Here is a 7,235-nt window from a genome sequence, read left to right on the forward strand (position 1 = left end):
TCATTTATGTAGGTTTCAGATATGGAATTTCCTCAATATAACTAAGGCACAGTGCAAAATCAATCTTCCTACTATGCCAGAAATTCTTAGTCATTTTCAATTGAGTTCAACACTTCATTACCACTGCCTAGGACAGCTGTATAGAATCTGCCTCAACTCCCAGATTGTTTCTTGCTTATTGTCCAGTCTCAGATTCCTAAATATATGTTACTCGAAGAACCTAAATCAAGGTCTTCTCTTCAAGCCCAATCCTCTCTATACTTTGTGAATTTTGCTTCAAAATCCATATATATGTGACTAGAAAATCTTGTACCCTGGACTTCATCTCCCAGCATCCCTTTCCCTTTATCCTCATGTTTACACTGCTTTCATGTGTGTATATAATTTTGTGGCTCCTCCCTCTCAGTCTCTTCTTTTCCCGCGTGCGCAGCCAAGAAGGCTGGTTTTACTCAGGCTTTTTACTTCAAGTTATTATTAACAAATTTTATGAATATAATACTTGGATTATTTTGGATATTAATTTTTAATTTACACATATAAACAATGAAATAAATGTATATGGAAATTTGTACATCTTAAAGATTTCCTATGATAATATATATACATATTTATATATTGCCTATAAGATCTCCTTTTTACCTTCTCCCATTAACTTCTGCTACTACATTAAGTTCTCTATAGCTTTTTTGTCATACTCCTATCTAAATCATGGCTCAAGAGTTCTAATGTATTAGTTTTACATTTATCAGTCTTTATAGAATTTAGTTCAGTTTCCCATCAAAGTATTTTAAATAACAATGAAAATAAAATTTCCCCTTGAAATTTTCAGTTCATTCTCTCATAAATATGTAAAACATCAATGGGAAAAGGATACTTACTTAGGATCATATATAGGGCAAACAGGAAGCAATTATGGCAAGGGACCCTTTGGGAGATGATTTACATAGAAATGTGTGAACAGAACATAGGGGAGGGCAGTGATATTGCAACATGTAGGCTATCAGGTAGTGGTACATGATCAGCCTGGAAGCAGTTAGAAAGCCAAATGGACATGATTGTTCCTTACAGATAGTGAATATTTTTGATGAGCCCAAAGTTCTTTACCACATACACCCACACACAAAAAAATCATTCAAAATATGTTTTCATGTATGTTACTTGATACAAAACAGGAAGTCATTCCTGTTTGACTAGACTGAAAGAATTAAGCTGAAGAGATGTCTCCTAATAAGTAGATGATTATTATTCCTTAATGAAAGATTAAGACATTGTAATTCAAGAGGAGAAATCTTTTGGTAGGATACCATTAGCAGAGCAAAGAGAATCCTTGTTAGTAGAATCTCAGTGTCAAAGAACATGAGGATTTTAATCATGTATTTTCCCAAATGGCAGTATTGATTCACTAATTCACAGTTCCATCAACAATGTACCAGAGTGCCTATGGTCCCACAATCCTTTCCACTTTAAATATTGCCATATCTTTCCATCTTTGACAAATGGCAGGGTGTAAAGTAAGACTTCAGGGTTGTTTTTATTTGAATATCTCTTATATTAACAATTTAGAGGAGTTTTCTTATGGTTCTTTTTAGTTTTTGAGAACTATTCTTTCTTTGACCATTATTTTTTTGAGAAATTTGGCTTTTGGATTATATATATGAATTCATACATATGCATATGTATATATAAGCATATATACACATATCTCTAACATCTTAATATATACAAAGTTACATAATATCTGGATATATTTATGTGTGTGTGTTTAGATACATATGTATTTTGTATCTGTTGTATTACATACAAACTTGTATCTATGTTTGGGGTTCTATATATGTATACATATCCACAAATATTCTAATATATCTATATATGCATCGGAAACCAAAGATAACCAAAGATAATTGGAAACATAGATACAAAGTTGTTTTGTTTTATCTCTTTCAAATGCTTTCCTTTTATGAATCAATTTTATACCGAAAATATAGACTACACACTATGTATGTTTGACTTGAATCTAAAACAAAACTGGCTACTAACCATACAGATGGCTTACATCTACTTAATAATGGAAAGTCTTGGTCATCAGAAGCCAATGTGAATTCACTAAAAATAAAGTATATATGCACATACACACAAACATATGTCTATAAATGCAAAAAGTTTATTTCCTTTTTAATTTGATTGTTATGCCGAGAAAACTGAGGAATGTTAATTAGAGGACTGTAAGGGGTAAAATTATTGTTGGACTGAATATTTAAGAGTAGGGTTGACAGGAATTAATTACTTAATTCTAAATGAATTACTCAAGTCAGAATGACTTTTATGGTAGTTTATTTACAAATAGAGAGACTGAAAGTAAAGAAAATGAGAGAGAGAGAGAGAGAGAGAGAGACAGAGACAGAGAGAGAGAGAGTGAGAGAGAGAAGAGAGAGAGAGTGAAGAGAGAGAACGAGAGAACTACCATAGCCTGGTCTGAACCAGGCAGGGCTTCAGAGGCCCCAGCAAAGGGAGGCACAGAGGTTAATTAAACAAGGCTTCTAACCAGGAGACCTCCTCCAAGACAAGGGGCCTCTCCTGAGGCTAGTGCCTCCCGAAATGCCAAGGAAAGGATTCAACCTTTTTCACTCATCAATGAGTCATTCCAAAGGGAAGCAGTCTGAGGTCTCAAGTCTGAGCTCATCCAAGGCCAAGTTCAAAGCAGAACTCACAGTAAGTTACCAGCATTATTTAAAGACGATTCTTTGCATTACTTCCTGTGACTTCCTTCCACTTTTTACGTGAACCAATGGTGGCTTTAACTTTGCTTCAGACTGCCCAAGGGACAGTCAGTTGTTTTTTATTTATCACTCCCTAGCACACATGGGTCATAGATCTTAAATACACACACACACTTAAGGATTAAGTGGGGGAATGTATACATTTCTGGTGGCTAAAATCTAAAGAATAAATAGGGGAGAGTTAATCCCATCTTCACAGTCCCCCCCCCCCCCCATCTTTGGAGAGACTAGTCTCTCCAATTGATCATTTAACATAATCGTTTTTTACTTCTAAAAATCTTCTAACTACAGGTGCATACAAAATTGCAACTTCAAAAGAGGACACTACATTAGTTAAGGATAAGAGGGATATAGAAGAATGAGAAAGTAAATCAAAACAAATGTTTAACCCCCTTCAGTTTAATCAACCATACCCCAAAGTTAATTCTGGATCTTCTTGATGCAGTGTAGGTTTTTTTAGGCATCTTTCTGCAAACAGTTCATTCTCTGGGTGTAAGGAATTAGCAAGCTTCTTTTCCTGAAATTTTTTTCTCAAACAAAATTTTAAATTGGATTTTTATGAAAATACAATCTCCCATGAAAAGGGTGTTGACCAACTCCCAGATCAGCTCAGGATACATGGTTGAATTATGGAATGTATGAGTCTATTATCAAAAGAAAACCAAAGACATAAAAAGAAAAACAAATAGAAGAAACATTAAACTTTGGGAGAAAGAAAAATATTCAAAATCAGAATAAAAATCTAAGTATATAAAAATTTCTGAATAAACAAGAATAAATTAATAACAGACCATTGTATTAGGATGCATTTATGACTTATTCTGAACTGGGCTGAGAGGCTTTTGGACTAAGTTTTTGGCTGCTGGTGGCTGCTGGTGGAGATCCTGAAGGTTTTGCTGACTGGCTAAGATTACCTGGCTGATTGATGACGATGATGATGATGATGATGAGAAGAAGAAGAAAAGAAGAAGAAGAAGGAGAAGAAGGAAGAAAGAAAGAAAGAAGAAAAAAGAAGAAAGAAAAAGAAGGTAGAAGAAGACAGTTGTCCTCATATCTCTGCTTGACTTTGTTTCACAGTTGTGACTGAACTGCCATTTCTCCCAATATCCTCCTAACCAAAGCTCCCTGTAGACAATAGGGAAAACCCTATCCCTCTTACCCTATCCTCCATCCTTGTCCTGTCTTCTCCAATAAACCCTTACTTGAGAAAGAAAAGAGTATTTTCTCTAAAGCATCATAGATCACACTGAGTGAAAATGAAGGAAGAGGGAGGGGAAACTGAAAGGCTTCTGAAGAGGGGAGGAAGGGAGATTGAAGAGGGAGGAAATGGGAGGTAGGGAGGAAGGGTAGGCAAACGATCCATTTATTCATTTAGTAGTACCATCAATATACACCCTCAGAATTACTATCTATTACACAGCCAAGACTACAGGAAGTTGTTATACTATAAGAGAGAAAAGAGAACTAGATTTTGTGTGAAAGGGAATTGTCATTCCCTAGTCTGATTTTACCTTCACTCTCAGGGATGCGGGAGTCAGGAAGGTAGCCAAACTTCGGTACTCATCTGAGAGTATTTCACAAGCAATGTGGTACAAGGAGTCCTGAAAATTAATATCAAGCATCTCAACATCGAGTCTCGCACTAGGATCAAGTCTTTTCTTACTGGTGTAGAAGTTCATCAATCCTACCTGGATTGGTTTGGTCCTTTTTGACCTTGTGCTCCTAGGCACTATGCAGATTCTCATCAATCCCATTGGCATTGCTTGGTCTCCTTGACCCTGTGCTTCTAGGCATTGTATAATGGCTCTTTTATTCCATTCTCCTGGAATCAGACAATGATTCATTATAGTCCCATAACATTTATCAATAAATGGCAGGTTTCTATAGTCTAAATCTTTTGGGTATGCATTAATATTATATTGCTATAATATATATTTTAACTTATATTACTGCAAAATAAAAAGATTAATATTGATTGTTTATATTTTAAGTATAAGAAATGAGAAAAGGGGAAAAATCAAATATTATAATTAAAATAAGAGAAAGGCAATAATAAAATAAAAATTCAAGAATTCAATGTGTTCCCCAAAACAGTATCCACTTATCTATGGATTATTATCTCCATTGCATGACAGATGTGAATTTTAAAACAATTCCACCCTAATAAGACCATTCTTTAGAAGATCTGATTTAGCTATTTCCTGATCAATAACAATGGAGATACTTGGAATAACAGAATCAGGTCTTGGAAACTCCCATTCTCCACCCTACTCAGTGTAACAAGATTTTGAAAGGTCTGCATTAAACTCAAGATTTAATTATCTTAGGACATGACCTTCAACAGACATGTGCAAAAAAAGGACAGACCTCTGGGCAGTCTTAAGTCAAGCTTGAGCCACCATTGGCACATGTGAGACACAGGAAGTGAGGTAGAGAATAGCCTCTGGAGTTCTCGTGACTTCCTGTGGAGAGGGCTAGAGTTCAGTTTGATCCTGGAGCTTGAGCTTGCATGAGTCTTGCAGACAGCTTTCCTTCAGACCAGTCATGTGAGTGATAAGTACTGACCCCTTTCTCTGCCTTGGCTCTCTAAGGCCTTAACACCTGCTTTGGCTCAGCCTGAGCCAGAGTGGTCTGAGTTAAACTCCTTTCCTTCTCTCCCTCTTTCCTTCTCTCCCTCTTCCCGCCCCCCTCTAATATTTTCTTCCTTCTATAGTAATTAAATCACCATAAAATTTGGCAGCTGATGTGGGTATTTTATTATTTAGGATTCACCCAATCTGTTTCAATAGAAGGTGCTCTCTTTATATGTGAACAATGAATCCAAGAGTCCTTCTCTACAATTTTTATAGCTGTTGGAGTGGTTAATAATACTTGAAATGGCCCTTCCCAGGAAGAATGAGTTGTTCCAGTACTCTGGAAGTTCTTTATATACACCTTGTCTCCTGGCTTCAGGTCATGAAGTGAAAAGTGTTTGTATTGCAGCTCTGGATTCATGGAGTTCATGCAGTTTGTGCTTCAATTCCTGTATACAGGAAGCAAAAGAAGTCTCCCCCTAATAGTGATGTATATGTAGGAGAAAAAGGCTTAGCCTGTATAGGGGGATGTCCAAAAAGCAACTAATAAGGTGAGATGTGTAGATCTCCCCTGGGCCTGTTTCTAAGATAAAATAGGGCCAGAAGGAGAATTTCAGGCCATTTTAAATAGGTCTTGGTGAATAATTTTCCAATTGTAGTTTTTAAGTTCTCTGTTCATCCTTTCAAATTGACCTGAGCTTTAGGGATGATATGGTACATGGAATTTGGGAGTTATCCTCAAACAAGAATATATCTGAAATAAAACTGAATCAGTAAAATGATGTCCCCTATTTGAATCAATATGTGCAGGCAGGCCAAAGCAAGGAATAATCTCTTTTTAAAAAGTACCTTGGCAGGGGGCAGCTCAGTAGCTCAGTGGATTGAGAGCAAGGCCTAGAGATGGGAGGTCCTAGGTTCAAATATGGCCTCAGACACTTCCCAGCTGTGTGACCTGGGCAAGTCACTTGACCCCCATTGCCTAGCCCTTACCACTCTTCTGCCTTGGAGCCAATGCACAGTATTGGCTCCAAGATGGAAGGTAAGGGTTTAAAAAAAAGTACCTTGGCAACAAAAGCCACTGTGGTTCAGGAGGAAGTATAAGAGATCAATGCAGAAAACCTGGAAAAGCAGATGAAATGAATGGAAGTTTGAAGATCTGTCCATCAAGGAAAAATTCCAGAGGAGAATGTGACCTAGGGACCTTGCTTTGCAGTGGTATCTGCCCAGTCATTTCCCCTAGAGACAGAGTCAGTGCCACCTGTGTATGCAGAGCAATAGACTACAGCTAGGGCTTCAGATAGCTGGAGAGCAGAAAGAACTCCAAGAATAATTTTTGCATTAGCTATAGATTTTCCAGCTGAGGTTAAGACTCCTCTCTGAAGCCAAAATATACTCACTGAATGACAAATTACAAATGCATATCTAGAATCTGTATAAATTGTTGCCTTTTTATCTGGCAATTATACAGACATGTTTCAGGGCTATAAGTTCTGCACCTTGAGCACTTTTATGTGAGGGCAGTGAAGCTGAACACACAGTGACAAATTTTGTGACTACAGCAGCTCCAGGTTAGCATACTCCATCCCTCATAAAAGAAGAACCATCAATAAGTAAAACTAGATCTGAGTTGTCTAAGGGAGTGTCCAAAATATTAATTTGAGGCTTTTCAGCAATGTACACTAGTGTTTCCCAACTCTGAAATTGGTAAATCTGGAATCAAGGTAGCAGGGTTAAGAGTTGTAGAGTGTTTTACAGTGATATTTTCATTATTTAACAAGGTTATTTCATATCTTGTGATTCTCTAATCAGAAAATGCCTGTGTTCTATGCCTTAGCAACAATGTTTCTATTTCATGTGGGCACACAATTGTTAATGGGCATCACAA

The 7,235-nt window shown here is 36.8% G+C and overlaps 1 long non-coding RNA gene across 1 annotated transcript; it reads right to left on the minus strand.

Moving 5' to 3' along the window:
• Positions 1-320: 320 nt before the first annotated feature.
• LOC130453633 (uncharacterized) lies at positions 321-4,705 on the minus strand. Its single transcript, XR_008911072.1, has 3 exons — positions 4,466-4,705; positions 4,289-4,378; positions 321-3,421 (listed from the first exon to the last, which is right to left on the minus strand). It is a non-coding gene; the product is annotated as an uncharacterized LOC130453633 (long non-coding RNA).
• Between the last annotated feature and the right edge of the window lie 2,530 nt (positions 4,706-7,235).

Source organism: Monodelphis domestica, chromosome 4 (assembly GCF_027887165.1).
Source record: "Monodelphis domestica isolate mMonDom1 chromosome 4, mMonDom1.pri, whole genome shotgun sequence".
Taxonomy (NCBI): domain Eukaryota; kingdom Metazoa; phylum Chordata; class Mammalia; order Didelphimorphia; family Didelphidae; genus Monodelphis; species Monodelphis domestica.